Consider the following 19,930-nt stretch of genomic DNA (forward strand, 5'->3'; position numbering starts at 1 on the left):
TTCTTCAAAGGCACATCAACAGGGGATCCCAGATGGATGGAAGCAAGATGTAAATAAAACGTGTCATCTTGCAAATAAGCAGTAAATAAGACAAATAACTTAACATTTCAACACATTGTTTTGCTAAATGAAGAGGATTTCTATATTCTATCACAGCAAATCTGGGCTTCTCTTCTGAAAAATGTCACTAGTAACCAAAACTGCATTCACAAGACTAGCAATATTATCAGTGTGGGATTTCATGATGGGATAGCAGCTTCTACAGTGCTAGCAATCAGTATAAGATCACTATGACATCACAACATGTACTTCACAAAATTAAATCATATACTGACCTTTTACCAAGACAAGCAAAAACATTTGAGGAACATTGTCCTAAATGTTTTATGGATCATGCATGCAGGTATTTGATTCTATACTACCCACTCTTCCTTTCAGATGTTCACAGAAGCACTATTGCATCATCTACAATGATTAAAAGTGCCATTTGAGAGTTTCACTATCTGGATCACCAAAATTAGCATATATTCTTCCATAATGTAGTCCACTCCATTAATCTCTGGTATGTACAATGGTGCTGGTGCCACGATCAGAAACTATTAAAGACAGTATTAAATATGAACTTGCATGATGTCCCTAGCTGAGTTCCACTGTAGCTAAATGGGAGATTCTAGAGTCACACAAATGATCTTTGTTTTATTCCTGAAATCTTTAGGATACTTACTTTCCTGCAAATTGTAATAATGTCAGATATGCAGCATTTTGACTTGAGTGAAGTGGTGTAAAAAAAGAAAAAGAAAAAGTTGCACACATAGCATTTCCACAACCTTTTGAGACACTGGTTTGCCAAGCAGTGGTTGGTAATAGCAGTAACAGAATTATAAGAATTAGTATGTGAAGGTCACCTAGTACTTGACCCTCAAAGTGTGATCCCACTAGATTAGTTTGCATCACATTCTGTTTTAAAAAGCCAGATTTTGGTTTCTTTCTGTGCTAATGAAGGAATAATTCTTATTCTTGATAATAAACTTTATAAAAGATCCTCTGATATAAAAATCAACTTGACTGATAGATTCAGAGGTGGAGATGTTTCATTGCTTGGCCAATGCAAAGTTTTATATAATTTTAAGGTGTGCCTAGGAAAATCAAAAGAAGTCTCTACGAGAAGGATCCAATGATGTACACAGCCTATTCAGCCCTTGGGACAGGTGGGTGAATGGAGCTTGGTGATGCAGGGGGTCTGCCTCCTCCTTCCTCACTGTTTACCATCAGTGCATACCTGGCGCCCCACCCGCTGTGCCCCCTGGAGGACACTGGAGGAGATTATTTGAAAAACATCAAGAAGTTCTTATTCTATATTAAATAAACATCTCCTCCAATAACCCCTGTAGGATATACTTTACATGCCCTTGAATTATGCACATTATAGATCTTGGATATTCTAACATCCTTTTCCACCCTCGACAGAAGTTTCAAGAATCCATTTTTCCTGCCTGCCCGCCCAGCTGTTTCTGGCTTCTCATTCATCTCTGGCTTGTTGCCAGGTGCAGCCTGTCGCCCAGCCCCTAGCTGTCAAGCCCTAAAGCTGTTGCTGGGGCTTTTCTGCATGTGATCTTGGCCTTCTCCTTTCCCTATTTCATCAGTGCTGGGGCAAGGCTATCCTGGATTCTCTCCTGGAGTATGTGGGTATGGGGTTGGGGCTGTTTGGTTCTGATGATCAAAAGTGGCCATTAATTAGGCACCCCAACCACATACAGCTACTATTTAGAGCAATTTTCAAATGGAGTTTCTCTCAGAATAGAAATTGATTGGAATGCCATAGTGGGTAGAGTGCTGGTCCAAGATCTCAAAGACCCAAGTTTGAATACCCACTTTGCTTTGGAAGTCTACTTGGTGACTTGGGCCAGTCACTTACTCTCAGACCTACACTGGTTCTGCACTTACTTTGTTTTTTACCGTTGTTGATCCTGCTGAATTCAGATTTATTGGAACATGGGTGTTCCTCCTTCCTATCCTCTGAATTGAAACAGAACGTTCTCTGCACTATTGGGGAAGCTTAGAGCAGGGAGGGGAGTTGTGGACATCAGGTTGCTTATTTATGTTTCTTTTCCTGAATGAGCGAGGGGGGCTGGCATTAAAGGACAGTGGTTTATTTCTTGACTTTTGATTTCAAGCCAGAGAAAGCCGGGGAGTACAAGGTGCAGTACAAGGCTGCTTGTGTCTCTTTTTTCCTGTACTGGGGGAGAGGGGGGTAGAGGCTGCAGCAGCCTCACAGAGAATGAGGCAAATCTCTGCTGAGAGCAGTATGAACTTCTGGAACTCAGAGCCCCAAATGGGGGCAAAAATAAGTCTTGGGAGGGAAGACTTGCAACCTGGAAGTCTTTGAACTGATGCACTGGTCAACCAGGGAAGACTGCTTTGCTATGTCAGCACTGGAGGCACAGGGCAGGAAGTTAATCCGGCAAAATGCAGAAGATCTACACTTATACTAGGGGCTTTCAAAGCTGGGTTTTCAAATATAGAGACTTATATCCACTCCTGGATATCACAGGGGAAAGGTAGGGTCACCACAGAGCAATCATAGATATTGCAGAGGGAAAATTTAAAGCGCCCAAAATCAAAATGGAAATAAAATACAGTGCAGAGGGAAAGAGTTCATTCAGGCTGGGACAGGATAAAAAGCCAAGTGCAAACTCTACCCTGATCTGCCTCACAGAGGCTTTTGTGAGGAGACTAAAATAGAGGAGACTGGTGTAAACTGTTTTGAGTTTCCATTGTAGAGAAAGTGCAGTAAAATGAAGTAGAATAAATGAAAATGAATTACTGTACCTGAAACTGCTTGAATAGTGCTTTCACATGTTCTTTGGATTCTCTTAACTTTGCAGTGCCACCTGGAATTAGGAAAATGGAACAAATAAGATTCACTCCCAAGAATCTTGTTCCTCCTCAAGAGAACAATGATCATGGTCCCAATAGTAGATTATCATTGCCTTGGTGATTGCTAGAATAGAGCAGGTTCATTCTGTTTCTGCACTATATATTGCCAACAATGCATCCTGTGTTCTTTGAAATTACACTTAGAAATGGAATAACTACCACATGCCTCTATGCAAGAACAGCCCAATCTCCCTTTTCTAGCTGTGCATACAAGGTCAGATGGAGAAAATAATGGTTCTGGCCCTCCATCAATTGTTCTGCAAAGTTGTTCACAAAAGCTTCTGAGTTTAGGATATCCCGTTTCTTTATGAACACCACTTCCCACCTCATCCCTAGTCTCATCTATCAATTGCTGCAGAAACCAAAGGAGTCTCGAAGATCCAACTTTCTTTTAGTTCTTCCCTCCTTGTTTGCCTCTTCTCTTTCTCCTCTGGTGCTGGCCCAGGAAAGTATGTTAGTAGACATACTTTCAAGTGGGTAGCCAGGTTGGTCTGAAGTAGCTCAACAAAAAAGCTGTTTTAGCAAAGAATTATCATACAGCATATTATGGCATAATTTGGATATTATGACACGGTCTAATAATTTGCCATGAAATTACCTTTGCTTTATATCTGCACTTTTATTATCCTTGTTCCATTTTGTCTGAAGAAGTGTGCCTGCACACAAAAGCTCACACTTTGAATAAATTTTTGTTGGTCTTAAAGGTGCTATTGGACACAAGTAGACATACTTGTTTGTGCAAGACCACAATGACCTTGGTATTCTTTTTGGAGGATCAAAAGATGTACAAGAATCACAGGCATAAGGCTCAGAAAAAAAGAAAATATATATTCTTAAAAGAAATAGATTACATTACACCTATACAAGGAAATAATACTCTAAATCCACAGCAATGCAACATTTCCTATTTGCATTATTCTTATTATTTTTTGCACTAAACGGTTAAAACTAGAATCTGTCAAACATTTTTCTGTGTAATGCATTGGAGTTCCACCCCCCCCCCCTTCAACATTTCTTACAAACCAAGCCCCTGGGGCTGATGGCTATTTAGCTGATGTCTTAATAACTTCCTCTGGCAATTGCAAATTCCAGCTTATCACTAGATCATAGAGTTTGGAATAGTTTCAGAGGAGATAATGAACAGAAGATTTTTAGCTTGACATATAGATTGTTTTTACTAATCCTAGCTGTGCCTTACCTTCCAGAAATGGTGCCTGTTGGTGACTAAATAATTCTGCTATGTGTAACAAGAAATCCATTTAAATAAATATAACTAAATCACCACCTCCGGTGCATGTGATAAGCAAAACAGAAGGTGCATGCTGTATACTGTACCACTCATCTAAAGATGCCAGTTTATCAGTGTTTTTAAACAGTAGAACCTCATGCTGTTTAGCTAGGCTTTTGGCTGCTTTGTTCATTTCTCCTTAGGAAATGCAATCATCCCTTTTATTTCTGAATTTGTATATATCTCTCCGAGGCGAACAGTATAACCATCATTTAACCTGGCCCATTTTTGCAGGGCTTTTCCAGTCTGCTGATCGGTCTGTTAGAAAAGTCAATTTTCCACTGCATTTTACCCAAAGTTTAGGTAAAATAGAGTCCACTGCTTTTTACCATTACATGATGTTGGCTCTGCTTGGGGCAGTGGAACCTTATAAGTTGTGATGACAGTTACTTGATTTCCACTGTTAAAACATAATTTATTAATGCAACCATAATTTTAAGCCCTGACCTGAATAGTCCAGGCTAAACCAATCTCATTACATCTTGGAAACTAAGTAGGGTTGTCCTGGCAAGTATCTGAATGGGAGACCTCCAAGGAATACCAGGGTCATGATTTGGAGGCAAGCAATGGCAAACCAGCTCTAAAGGTTTTTTGCCTTGAAAACCCCATAGGGTCACCATGAATCAGCTGTGACTTTATAGCACTTTCCACCAACATGAAGCTGATCAGTAGAAGGAATATGACCACATGTACAAGATTTATTTAAATCTCTCTAAAGATATGGTTGTCAATATTTAGTCATATCCAACAGGGACATAACCCTACTGAGTAGGAATATGAAGATGGGCACAAGTTTGATTCTCAGTGCCTAGATCACCAGGGTAGGAAGTACAGTTAGCCTATTGTAACTTTTAGGACATAACTGGTGACCCACCTCCATTTTTGTAGAGTGAGTTCTTGAAGTGCAACTCCTTTTAACATGATTGGAAGGCCCTGACTCTGGTCAGGATCATAGTAGTGCAGAGGGAGGATTTCTACTTCTTCCGCCTCTGTTTTAAAATTCCAAAATGACATCAGGGAACATATAATTGAATAACATACCAGGACCATTTTGGGCTTCTCTTTCCCTGTCATCATGGTGCCAACTAGAATTCAGACAATGGGGGGAAGCAAAAAATAATTCATCAATGAGAACTCACTCTACAGTGTTGAGATGCATCCACAGAACGAATCTAGAGATTTTGCCTCATCTAATTTGGCCCTTAGAGTATGCTGTTACTGCCCATTTGCACTGGGAGAATACCCTACTCCTACTCTTTACAGACCAACACTGGATATCTAACCTACAGGCTGATTACCCTTCAGGACTCCTCTCAATAAACATGCCTTGCTATTTATATGGTAGCAATGATAATGTATGTCAAAAAGACATAACCAAAGAACTTTTTCATTTCCTCTTACTAGGGTAACCCCATGTGGTTTTACTTACCTTTCTTTGAAGTATGCAAAAATTCAGTTTGGTTTGTTTCTAAAGGTTCATCATTCATATGAAACACGGTGCACAGCTGTCCTGTTCCTGCTCAGTTTGACACTCTACAACCTCTAAATTATCATCCTTGTTATAGATTTAGCTGTCAACTGGAGCAAACGTGACAAAAGTTGCAGTCATTCACCTCCAATCCATTCTTCTCATGCAACAAAAACTTTCCCTGTGTTTTCCATGTTTTTCTCTCTCTAGTCTTTCTACTGCAGTGGCTCCCATAGCCTGTCTGTGCTACTGTTGGAGTAAGAGCCCAAAGCATCTGTAAAAGGTCTGCCCCAATTCTGTGTTTTACTGCCATTGCACAAAACAGCAAACAGTGAAATGTACAAGTTTTGATTTCCCTTTCTTGAAGAGATGCCAGAGATGAACCCACAGAAAAGATGAGTGTGCTGCCTTGCTGTGAATTTAAAGCTCCCTTCTCATTTCACCAAAAGGTTCTGTAGCACCTCAGACTAAGGTTTAAGAAGTAAAGTTGAATATACAACATTTGTCCATAGCAAATGGCCTGGGAACTCCTCTGTTTCAAGATGTTGACATTAATGGCTGAGAGATCCTTCATTAGTACTTCAAAGAGAATTTTATGCTTGCTGTTGGAAGAGGGCAGATGGCATACAAGGGGGAAATCCAAAAGGAAATGTTCAGATTACAGCTAGTGGAGCTCAGTCGTGTGTGTGTCTGTGTGTGTGTCTGTGTGCGCATTTTTGAGGTTCTGACAAATTCTCTGTGTGCACAAAAATAATTCCAAATGCCTCAGCTTCAAAAGATTCTTGGGGAGGGGGAAAATTGGCATTTGAAACAGCAGGTTTGGTTGTGCAATTGCACACTGAAAAAGATGTGGCTCATCCTCACTTGGCAGCAGAATGTGTAATGGCTAATGACATATGGGCCACCCTCTTCAAAAGGAGTGAAAGACATATGGGTTGGGTGGAAAGAATCCATTCTGAGGGATGCAATGATGGCTCCATTCCTGTCAGTCTGACTGGATTATGACTGTGGGGGTTTCCATCCCCCAGTCTCACAATGTAAAAATTTTATGCACTATGGTTAGTGGCTAAAGCCATCATTCTTAGAAATATTCCCTGTGACTAAAGTAAGCGATGAGTTACAGTCCATGCTTCTTGCAAAGCCACATAGCCATAACTCTCAAGCACAATGCTGTTCACAATGATGGATAGTCCACATTTCATTTTCATATTTTAAAGAAGACTTGCCTTCCCTCATTGGCATTACCTGTACATAACTCTTAATATTTGGAATGCAAGTGAGACTTCTCCAAAAGTGAGATTTCCTCCATGCTGAGTGATATATTAGGAGCAGATTCACAGTTTTTCTCTAATCCAAAACTGACTTTGCACCTTCAAATTTTATCAGGTAGTAGCCTGGGTTTGTGCAATGGCTGGTATGGATGGCAATTCTTGCCATTTTGGCCTTCCAGCTAGCCTGACAACTAAAGTACTAGGACAAGGATCTAGACTTCCTCCAACTGAGAAAGTAATTTCTCATCTCCCTGCAAAGCTTGGAATGCTTAGGTATACTCATTTGTTTTAGGGGTCCCTCTCACCCAACTTACTTAAGGAAGCAAGAAGAGACATTCACAAACATAAGAAAGGTTAATCTAATCCACAGTGGCCAACCCAATATCCCCAGATGACTTTAACACTGGGTGAGGAATCGAAGCCTCCCCCTGCTGCCATCACCTCCACCAGCAACTGATATTTGGAGTCACACTGCCTCTCAACAGAGGGAAATGACCTTACCATTCCCACCAGTGCAATCTGACAATCTTCCTTTGGGTAGGGCAGCCAGACCAAGGCTGGCAACCAGTGGGAGTTTGGGACAGGTGACCTACCAGTTCTAGTGTCCCCTGGCATCATGACATCACTTGCCATTGTGAAGTGAAAGCAATATTAATGTGTTGAGGCAACATTTTACTGTGAGAGTGTTGGTCCAGCGCATTGGAATCACCAGTTTTTTCCTGCCCCACTAGAAAGTAGAGGCTTTGGACAACTTACCCTTGAAACAGAAGAGCTCTATACTTTACATACACAGGCAAGGAAACCACCTCCAGCCACCATGGGTCAATTATTGTAATAGCCTTAATAAGGGACCGCAGGTATGGCGATAAGTGGCAGACTATTGTCATATAGTCCCCCATTAGGAAAACTAGGCTGAAAGCACATGACTGGTGCGAAGTCACCTAGTAAGCATCATGGCTGAGCAGGGATCTGAACTTCCTAGCATGACACTTTCACCAGTATATCACACTGATTCTAATCATTCTTGATGGGCATGTTGCCAGTTCAGTTATAAGCATAGTGCTGCAAATGGAAATCCGGGTTGAAAAGGGCATCCAGTCTGGACTTGTAAGCAGCTTAGAAATGAAATTATAAGAATGGAAAGCAAACATTTAATTTCATCAGCACTCTGAATAAAGATCTCTATAGAATAGAGCTATTAAGCAATATTGGTGGGGGGATTAAAGGATGGCATTTGAAGACACATGAAAAAGCAATTGCATGAAGAGGAGCACGGTTCCCAAGTGCTAAAGTGGCCCTATGGCTAACACAAGAGAAAGACAACGATAATGTGGGGCCACTTCTAGGGGAATGCATATAGAGCTGGCAAGTGCCAGAGTTTCACAGAGCAAATGAGGAGCAAATAGTCTCACATTACATTTTGGGCAAATGGTCTCACAATTATAAACAAATTAGGCAGGAGACATAATTATGAAGAGTAAATTCATATTAGCTGTTAAAGCTTTCTGGTTTCATTATGCTGTGTATGGTCAGGAAACAAAATGATGGGAACTGGATGGGTGGAGAAGAAAGACATAATGTCACAGAAGGTGAAAGCAGCTGATACACTCCCATAACCCTGAATACAACACTTGCAAAGTGGGAAATGATTGGTGGCAATTTGGTAGTCAGGCCAGGAAATGGGAGAGGACTTGACCTGTTTCTTCATTTCAAACATCAATACCAGGGAATTACACTGGCCTTTCCCAAGTTCTATAGTAGTAGTCCATCAGAAGAGGAAGAAATGCATACTCTTCTCCATTTCATCTCTTGTAATAACAGGAGTAACAATAAAATGATCATTTTTGAATATTTAAAGCATTTAACTACCTCAACCATTCTTATGACAATCCTGTAAGAGATGTCATTATGTATTTTAGTAAGTTTTATGCTACTTTTTTGTCCAATATAGGGTTTGCAAGGGAGCTTACAACAATTATACATCATTTAAAAATCTGTTTATCAATATTAAAACTTTGTTATATGAATCAACCAAAGAATTCAATAATAGATAACATGGGGTCATCACACAGCCAACACACACGGAGAGATGCTTTCCAGAATAGGGAAGTTTTGAATTTTGTGTTGGAGACTTGTAAAGATGATCCCAAACATATCTCAGAAAGGGAATTCTACAACAAAGTTTAAAGAACCTTCCTATGAGTCCTTACAACTTAATTCAAAATAAAGTGTGTTCCCACTAGAATAGTTCCCTCATAGATTTCAAGGCTCAGACAGGTTAATAATATAGAATGGGTTTCTTTGAACTTAAACTTTGAATTTAAACCACGTAACACTTAGTGTTAAAAGCAGCATGTAGGATCCTAGAAGCAAATGGGAAGCTGGTGCAGCTATAAGAGAAATATATGCTTATTACAATGGGTTCCATTAAGGACCCTGGCTGCTTTGTTTTGTATGAGATAAAAGCTTCAGATCTGCCTTCAAAGGCAGCTCCAGGGAAGATGTGTTGCAAATCTGTATATTTCCATCTAAGTCCAAATGCCACCAAAATGAGTTCATGGCAAGATCTGAATTGGATGTGTTCTGATATGCTAGTCTACAAGATCTCTTCCACTATCAAAAACAGATGGAATAATCATTTCACAAATCATTACTAAAAACTGGCAACATTTGTACTACTTCCAGTGCTTTCAGTAAGTTTAGATATTTTCCCACTAGATTTTTCCCTCTCCAGTCTAAAATGATGGACAGGCAACAATACTATCCTTTTCCTGTGCCCAGTCATAAACAGCAACCCCATAAACCTGCCTGCATGGATTTTTTCTCTTCACCTTTTCAATAAAAGGTGAGCCAGATGATGTGTTAAAGTGACTTAATGCTGAATAACAGAAACTTGCCATGTAACACAAGTTAACACATATATAAGAACAAAAAGTTTGTTTTTTGTTTTCAAGTTAACACATATATAACATTTCAAGTTAACACATTTATAACATATAACATATAGACATTTCAAGTTAACACATATAAAAACAAAAAGTTTGGTTCATCTGCTGCTGTTAGTTGGATGTTTGCTATGTGATCCTTCCCCCCAAAAAAAGATTTTACATTGCATTCAGGGCATTTCAAAAAGAAGGAATGTATGCATTTGTTATTGATTCTTTCAGTTTGTGAAATGAAATGGTCTGAATTTTCCAGTACTTTGAAATTTGGCACAACTCTCCTTCTCTGCTTGCATCCCATAAACCACAGGCAAAAAGAATCTTTCCCATGAAACAAAGATGCAGTGAAGTTTAAAAAGGAAACAAATTATACTGGGCTGCAACACTTCATTGAAGAAAGAGCTCACGCTCCATACAATGCATTGCAGCTGGTCTGTTTTACTGGGCATGATCTGAGAACTGTCATAATGCTGAATATATACTGAAATGCAGGTGAGCATATGGAGTTCTCTTACCCTGAGTCTTACTTATGTCCACCTTGCCCATAACCATGCACTCTTACCAACACCAGCAATACTAAGGAATGGTCAGAGGTCTCCGAATGCTACTGGGGACCTTTCAATTGAAGAAGACAATGATTTCATTTACAAGTTGGATGCATTGCATACAAATCCTATGCCTACTACCTATGAGCAGTCTATACCCGTCTCCTACGTCAAACCCAACAGTATAACTTTTTTGTCATTGTGAGATCATCGATGAAAATAGAAACATGTCTTCTGAAACCAAAAGCATTGTAGTTGAGGAAAGTTCTGTACTAGACCGTTCAGATGAAGCAGTTCAATCATTGTTGTTGTTGTTGTTGTTGTTAGCTGCGAAGTCATGTCTGACCCATCGTGACCCCATGGACAATGATCATCCAGGCCTTTATGTCCTCTACCATTCCCCAGAGTCCATTTAAGCTCGCACCAACTGCTTCAGTGACTCCATCCAGCCATCCTAACTCAGCGTACGAGTACCAAAGTTACTGTGTGATAAGGCAAACCTTGACCACATGAATTCACTAAGTAAAAAACCGAAAAGATTGAAACTTCTGGCACTCAATGATATATATGATAAGGTTTTCCAAAGATGTACTATTACTGCTGCTGCTGCTGCTGCTGCTGCTGCTGCTGCTTCTACTACTACTACTAGTTTTCCTGTGGTCACAAACTCCAGAAGTTTATAACGGTTTTACAGAATCAAAAATTCAAAACTCTTATGAACTTCTGTGTGTGTGTGTGTATATATATATATCTTATATAAAGTAGTTTTATACGCCAGCATATATATATACATTATTTGCTGGCGTATAAGACTACTTTTCCCCCCGGAAAAATATGCCTCCAAGTGGGGGGGTCGTCCTATACGCCGGGTGCACTTCAGTTGGGATAGACATAGTTGCCCATATTGGCCAATAGTACTGTATTTTGAGTGGAAATGTTGGGGGGTCGGCAAATACGGTATATATATATATACACATATATACACATACACACACACACACACCAGGAAGAAATATAAATCCCACTGAATCTTGGATAACTCCTTTGTAACTGAATTCCCAGAAACACTTAATGGAATTTCAAGGATGAATTAAAACCGACAACAAATTATTTGCTATAATGTTTTGTAAAAGTGGGACAACTGTGAGCTAAAACAAATAATTTATTGAAATGTATTAGACGTTGCTGGTTTTTAGCCCCTCAGTAGCCTTTGGGACTGATTCAACAGCCACATACATTGCACCAAACCCTTTAGTGTACATGAGACTGCTACACAGAAGGCAGCCATTGGCTTTTCCTCTTGTGTATTCAACAGCAAGATAATGAGGCTTCTGGATTTTTCCTGCAGTTTTTCTGATGCTGGAAAGGTCATATTAGCTATTCATCAGTATTGGTTTTGGGTTGAGCCCAAGTTCCAGATGATTTAACAGATCATAAACCTTTTATACTGGAAGGTGGCAGAATAAACTCTAAAGAGATGGATGGTGTTTCTTATATTATGCCAAAGAATCCTCTGTTTTGTGTAAAATACAACACAGCTAAAAAATGTCTACTGTAAACTTTAAAATGGAGCCAGAATATTCTGTCTGAGGGAAAGCAGACCAATCTAGATCTTTGCAGGAAGTCTGAAATTATGTTTCAGGGAACTGTACAGAAGGTTGTATAATAAGGTGAAACAAGATGCCTCACAGCCTGTATAAGAAAGGATGGTCAAACAAGACTATACAGCAGTTTCAAACCTACTTTTAAAACTCATATGGATGGCTTAAAATATATGATAGATATCACTAAATGGCACTGAGAGCCAAAGTTTCATAGTGGTTAGAGCAGGGGTAGGCAATATTTGCCAAAATATAGACCTAAGAATTTCATACTGTATAAATAAATATCTGATATGTTTACATGTTCAAGTGCTTATTGCAATGAACATAAAAAAGAGATAAAACTTCAATAATAAAAGAAATAAGATCCATGACATTTGTTCTTTTCGATTTTTAAATCAAGATCGAAAGATGTGACAGCAGATGTGCCATAGAGTCACCAAGAGTCCGACATGACTGAATGGCTAACATCATCATAAGTGTAACATCATAAGTGTAAAGTTCTACATCTGGGTCAGAAAAATGAAAAACATGCCTACTGGATGGGGGATACGCTTCTAGGTAACACTGTGTGTGAACGAGACCTTGCCTGTTAAACAATTCCAAACACCTCAAAACAAAGTACCCTTAAGTTTTGGAACAGTGTGATTTTATTTTATTTCATTTAGTCATTATTAATTCATGCATTTAACATATTTATATCAACTTGTAACCTACCACGAGCTGGCCTTGGGAGTGGCAAGAATTTTTTTTTAAATAATAACAACAACAATGATAATGATAATATGCTATCTCTTTAGAGTGTACGTGATTAGCAACACTACTACAAGCTTCAGAGACACTGACTGCTGCCCACAGCCTCAGACCAGGTTGGTGGTCATTTCACCTGGGGATCCTCCTGGTACAAAGTGCCAGAATCACTATTGCCTACAGAGGTCTCTGGGAAGCTTTTCAATCCCCATGCCCTGACACCTCCATGCCTTCCAACCAAACTGTTTCTTGATTCTCCAGAGTTATCTTGAAGGCTAATGTCCTTGGTCCCTACTGCCCTGGCAGGTATGCATCTCTAAGAGTTCTAGGGCTGGGCATTTCTCCTGGCTACATTCTTTAAATCCTCCTTCCTTCCTTCCTTCCTTCCTTCCTTCCTTCCTTCCTTCCTTCCTTCCTTCCTTCCTTCCTTCCTTCCTTCCTTCCTTCCTTCCTTCCTTCCTTCCTTCCGTCCGTCCGTCCGTCCGTCCGTCCGTCCTTCCTTCCTTGGCTCTTTCCTTCAGCAGGAGAGCTCAGCTGTCATCTTGGACTGCCCTGCTGATTCAACCAGGCGGCTTGCTTTCCCAACTAGGTGCTGTGACCTTCTGCCTGTAGCTCCAGCACCTCTTCCTTCACCCCTCCCCCATTTTCCTTTGTCTCTGGCTGCCTTTTGACCATTCTGCACTCAGAATGATCACCACCTTCCTGCTGGCATCCCCACATTCCTTCTGGACCAGGCCTGTTTTCTTACAGCTGTGTTCTCAGAAGGGTTGCCAACTCTAAATTGGGAAATAATAGGAGACATTGGAGGTGGAGCAGGGAATAGGCAGGATTTGGGATGGGGAGGACCTCAGTGGAGTATTTTTGATTGTCCAAAGAAGAGGAAAAAGAGGAAGAGGAAGAGTTGGTTCTTATATGCAACTTTTCTCTATCCAAAGGAATCTCAAAACAGCTTACAGTCGCCTTCCCTTTCCTTTCCCCACAACAGACATCCTATGAGGTAGGTGAGGCTGAGAGAGCCCTGATATTACTGCTTGGTCAGAACAGCCCTATCAGTGCTGTGGCAAGCCCAAGGTCACCCAGCTGGCTGCCTTTGGAGGAGGATCAGGGAATCAAACCCGGCTCACCATATTAGAAGTTTGCTCTCCTAACCACTACACCAAGCTGGCTCTCTAAAGTGTCCCTGATTAGTGTCCCTGGTTTATGGAGTCTACTCTCCAAAGCTTCTATGTTCTCCAGGGAAACTGACGTCTTTAGTCTGGAGATTAGCTAGAATTTCAGGGGATCCCTAAGTCCCACCTGGGGATTGGCATCCCTAGAACCTGTCAGGATTGGCATCCCTAGAACCTGTCACCAATGACTATGGAGCCCGGAAGAGCCATGTGAATGGCCACAGACACAAACTCATAAGAGTCTACTAACAAAGAACAATAACACAGAGATTAAAAAGGCAGCCAAATATGCCCAGTTTAACCTCCACTGAATGCCATTTGAAATAGAACTGTCTTGCACGCCTTTCTAAATCTAGCAACTGTTTTCTGTGCCTACTTACATAGACCATTCCAAAGGAATTCACTTACCATGGAGAAATCCCATGACCTAGCTTTTGTTGTATGGATAGTTCTAAAAGAGGGCACCACCAGGAAAAGGTTATTTGAGGAATGCAGCTGGCTCATAGGAGTACACTGAGAAATGTGGTTCAGTGAGGGCCTTAGGCCAAGGAAGGCTTTCAAGATAATAACCTGCACTTTCTATTGGGCCCAGAAGCAAAGCTTAAAAGTGTGCAGTCTCTGACCTGAAAAGGTAAGGGTAGATTTGAACATTTTTATTATTTCTTTTAGTCCCTGAAACCATAGCTTTTTAAACTTCTTATTTGGAACATTTTTGAATGCCACCTTTCCACTTTCTTTAGGGGACTAACAAAATGAAGAAACAAAGTAATAAAGAGAGGTTAAAAGAGAGGCAATAAAACCATGCCAGCACAAAAAAAATAGGCCTTAAAATTATAAGCACTCTGTTTTCTTAAGCTGCTGATCATCATTCCCATACACATTGAAGTCATCATTATCAATGTCATCACGGAGGTAGCAATAATAAAGCAGCTCTCTGAAGCCAGCCTAAATAAGTGAATAGGTTTTGCAAACAGCTGTTCTGAGACTCAATAGGTAAGTTGGCCTAAGGCATAGAACATCCTCTTTCATCTATCGAGGAGTTAGACTGCAGTTCATTCTCTGAAGGAACAAACCATCTGTTTGCTTTGGTGAGGCTTAAACAGGGATTCAAATAAAAAAGCACAATGATGTTGCTAGACCTAAACCCTATTGAAGAGGTGAAAGGGGGGGGGGGAGAGAAGTAGAGTAAAGTGGTGTTTGTAAAAAGCCACAATTAACTATCACAGTTCCAAAGGACCTGTGATGCAATCTTCCATGAGGACTATGGTTGAAGTCAGGCAGTTAAACACCCTATGTACTTTTGATAGCATCCTAGAGCATCTCTTAAATCTTAGATCTGAGGAAAATGCACAGTTCTACATTCATGCTGTTAGAAAATGGTATACATTCCAAGCTCTTTTTACAGGGCATGTGAAGGAACAAATATTAAACTCTCTGGCTGTATCTGCACAGAGCATTTTTTTTCTGCTTTCGATTCTGCTGAATTCAGATCAATCTGAACCCAAGTCTTTATGCTTCCCCCCCCTGACTTGAAACAGAAGCCATCTGCATGAGGCTGTGAGTGAGTGAGCAAGCGGGCAGGCAGGGATGCCGAGATGAGCGGAGATGAGGACCCCTGATTTTATCCTCCAGAATTACGACGATATGCTGATCTCTCAGCATCCCCTATCTCACAGGGTCTGAATCTGCAAGCGGGTGGGTGGGCAAGTGAATGAGAGGGCAGGGGCAGTGGGTGGGCATTTTAGGGGGGGGGAGCCAAGACAAGCAGAGATGAGACAACAGCAGTTTCTCACAGAATGAGGCACTTCTGCTGTGAGAAGTGGAGCACAGTAATCTTAAACTTGCAACCAGGGACTAGGAATTCTTTGAACTGGCACCCAGCCAATCAGGGACAGACTGCCTTGTTCCAGCATTCGAGCCACAAGGCAGCAACAAATTATTTTGGGGAAAGCAGGCAGCTGCACGCTTACTCATGCCGTTTTTTCAAATATCGAGGATTATATCCACTCCAGGATATTGCAGGGGAAAGGTAGGGTCACCCCAGATCAATCATGCTTGTTGCAGATGAAAAATTTAAATCTCCCAAAATCAAAATGGAAATCACATTTATTGTAATCGGCAGGGATTGAATTGGCCTGGGATAAAAGCTCCATGCAGATTCAGCCTCTGTGAGTCCAGCACACAAGCCATATCAATAAAGTTATCATCAGACATACAGTAGCATACCAAGGCCAAGGTAGAAGGTGCATTCCACTCCGTGTTCAGCTTGATGAAAGCCCTTAAAATGGGGTGCTTGAAGCCAATGTCATGCAAATCAAATCAAATTTATTTAATACAGCACTGCAGCCAGATAAAACATATATCAAGGAACACTGCACAGGCCAATGTCATGCTACATCCAGTCAAAAGTTATTTTTAAAATGCAGTGTGGACTGCAGCCACTAGGGGAATTCTGAATGTAGCAAAAAGCACTCTAGAATTCATTATGCATGGCAGCAGCCATGCTGGGCTGCTTCCGGGCATTGTGCTAGGACACTATGCCCCGACACTTCCCGTGTATGCACAGGGAGGGAATCCCCCAGTGTATATGGCTGCCCTGGTGTAGCACGTGCATGCTTGCAAAACGGCAGGACTAGAAAGCCCAGCATGCTGCCTGAAGGCAGCAGCATTGGAGTGGGGAGCAGGGGGAATGGGGGCCCCATCGCACAAAGGTGGGGAGTGGCATGCTGCTTTCCTGCCAATGTGGGGGTGGGGGGAGACCCCGGGCAGCTCCGCAGCTCCACATAGCTGATAGGGGCATGTGGTGCCCCTGCATGGACACCGTAGGTCGGGAGAAGGGCTGGGCTGAAAGGTCCAGCTCTGCTGATTATGCACAGCACTGGCCCGACCCAGCCCCCACTTATGCCTGCGGCATCCTAGGGAATGTTGAAAATTCTGTGTTCCCTTGTGGTGGGTTTTCCGGGGTACTGCACTGGGCCAGGGCTGGGGGGGGGCAGCATCATGTATTATCAGAGCTGTTCTGCTGCCACCATCCTAGGGTTCCTACCCTGTGCATAATCGGTCCAGGATCAACAAGGTCAGCTTCCTCTTCTGCAAGACTGAAGCTAACTTGCCTAATTGATCATACAACCAAGCCAGCATATAGATACCTGCTGCATAAATTTCCAGCCTGCAGATTGTTTTCACCATTAGTCTAGCCTTTCTCTCTTCCTTTCCTTCATATAATCATAGAGTTGGAAGGGCCATCTAGTCCAACCCCCTGCTCAACGCAGGATCAGACCAAAGCATCCTAAAGCATCCAAGAAAAGTATGTATCCAACCTTTGCTTGAAGACTGCCAGTGAGGGGGAGTACTTAAATTGCATCTTGTTCTCATTTGCCCATTTTTCTGTTGTGTTCAGATCTCATTGAACTCTGTCTCTATCTTCTGGAGTATTTGCCAGTCCTCCCAATTTGGTGTCATCTGCAAACTTGATGAGTAGTCCCTCCACCCCCTCAACTAGATCATTAATAAATATGTTAAAAAGTACGGGGCCGAGCACCAAGCCCTGAGGTACCCCGCTACTCACCTCTCTCCAGTCTGATGAAACACCATTGACAACAACTCTTTGAGTGCGGTTCTCTAACCAATTCCCTATCCACCTAACTATCTGAAAATCCAGATTGCAGTCCTTCAACGTATCCATCAGAACATCATGGGGAACCTTATCAAAAGCTTTACTAAAATCCAAGTAAACGACATCAACCGAATTTCCACGATCCAGCAAACCTGTTACTTGGTCAAAAAAGGAAACCAGGTTGGTCTGACAGGACATGTTGGAGACAAATCCATGCTGACTTCCTTGGATCACCAAATTGTCCTCCAGATGTTTGCAGATTGTTCCCTTTAATATCTGTTCCATTATCTTCCCCACAACAGAGGTCAGACTCACTGGTCTGTAGTTTCCCGGGTCATCTTTCCTCCCTTTTTTGAAGATCGGAATAACGTTTGCTCTCTTCCAGTCCTCCGGGACATCTCCAGTCCTTAAAGAGGTCCTGAACATGATGGACAAAGGCTGTGCAAGTTCTCTGGAAAGTTCTTTGAGCACTCTTGGGTGCATTTCATCCGGACCAGGGGATTTGAACTCATCCAGTGCAGCTAAATGCCTCTCGACAACCTCTCTATCCATGTTAACCTGCCACCCAGACACTATCATTTGGCTACTGCCATCTCTAGATGTGCCTAAACCCTTTGACCTGTGGGAAAAAACAGATGTAAAATAGGCACTAAGCCTTTCTGCTTTCTCTGCATCATCCATTAGAGTTTGTCCATCCGCACCCAACAATGGGCCTATTGCCTCCTTTACTTTACGTTTGCTCCTCACATAACTGAAAAATCGTTTCTTGTTACAATGGGGTTCCCTGGCCTATCTTAGCTCACTCTCAGCTTTGGCCTTTCTGATGATTGATCTATAGTGCCTAGTAACCTGTAGGTACTCTTCTTTAGAGCTCTGTCCTTCCCTCCATTTCCTGAACATTTTCCTTTTCTTTCTTAGTTCCTCTTGAAGTTCTCTGTTCATCCAAACAGGCTTCTTAGAGCTCCTGCAGTGTTTTCGTCTTTCTGAAATTTGGAACCCAGCTTAGCCAAATCTTGCCAAGTATAATTAGGGTGTTGCAGCAAGATAAAACAACCTTTCTCTCTCTCTCTTTTTCTCTTTTTTTCCATACCTTTGCCATTTATTTATCTTAACCTTTTCTCTGTCCCTGTCTTTATTTGTACTTCTTGGTTTCAAGATCTTCTCATTACTATCCTGCTTGATGACAGAATGTATTTAAGAGTAGTGCAGTAGCAAATCTTTGTTAATATTATAGATAGAAGACAGTGGGTTTTCTGGGCACTGTATATTGCTCTGGTTTTGCTGGTCTTCCAACCCCTCCCCCCAAAAAAATCCATTGGATCTCAGTTGGCTTAGACTGGAGTAACTCTCATGATTTTACTCTGGAAGTATGAGGAAATAGCAACAGAAATACAAGGTAAGTAAATTTTGGCCTCATTTTGGCCTCATTGACAAGGTTGTCTCAACTCATGGGAATGAGATTTCCACCTCTTGGCTAACTAAAATGATAATTTTTCTTTAGATGTCAAAAGTCAGGACAGAGTGGGGCAGAATTCCCATAAGAAAACTCTAGCTGAGCATTTATAAGATTCAACTGGTTTCCTAGGGTTTTGAGGGCAGAAAACTATTTTCATGGAAATCCATTCATTCCTAGGCTTCTGTCAATATTTCTCACAGATAATTGGTGCCCTTAAAATGATTTTATCCCTGTGATAATTTTATATATTCTGCCTTTCTACCTTAGTGACAGAATCCATTTTAGGCAACTGTAGTTTCTATGCATATAGGGAAGGAGCAAGTGATTGCAAAGAGTCTCCCCAAAAAATTCCCCTTTGATTCTCTTGAACAATTTTCACTGGACAGGTGAAAGTATTTTTTCTTAATATAGTATATAGAAAACTCTTTTTCTCCTACTACACCTGTTGAGAACAGCCTTATCACCTATAATTATCTGAATTTACATTTCAGAGTCCCTACAAACATCCTGATTTTAATAATCAAATTACATGTTCTTCAGTGTTCATCTATTTTCCATATTTTATCTTCTGATAAAAAATAGCCCATCAAATCAAGGTAAATCTGTAATCTGTAACAATTAATAAAGCCAGTGAGGGGTGGAAGGAGGTGCTTGGACTCCTTGGATTGGTGCCTAAACACCAATCAGGAAGGCTGCCTCGGCTTTCCTGTCCCTGATTGTACATCTGTCCATCAAATGGCCTATCAGGAGGAATGCCCCATCCCTTGTTGCATCCTTCTCAAACTTCTTCCACATGGAAGAAGTGCCAAACCTCTCTACTGTGCTGATGCCAAGAGGGGAGCCAGGTGGTGAGCAAACTGGGAGGGAGGAAGGGGGGCCCTAGTACC

The 19,930-nt window shown here is 41.4% G+C and overlaps 1 long non-coding RNA gene across 1 annotated transcript in view; it reads right to left on the minus strand.

Annotated features, from left to right (window-relative positions):
• Window positions 1-2,758: 2,758 nt before the first annotated feature.
• Window positions 2,759-19,930, minus strand: part of LOC143836804 (uncharacterized) — a 49,104-nt gene continuing 31,932 nt past the window's right edge. The window contains exon 3 of the long non-coding RNA XR_013230752.1: window positions 2,759-2,891. This is a non-coding gene — a long non-coding RNA (uncharacterized LOC143836804). The remainder of the gene's footprint in view (window positions 2,892-19,930) is intronic.

The sequence above is a fragment of the Paroedura picta genome, chromosome 4 (assembly GCF_049243985.1).
Source record: "Paroedura picta isolate Pp20150507F chromosome 4, Ppicta_v3.0, whole genome shotgun sequence".
NCBI lineage: Eukaryota > Metazoa > Chordata > Lepidosauria > Squamata > Gekkonidae > Paroedura > Paroedura picta.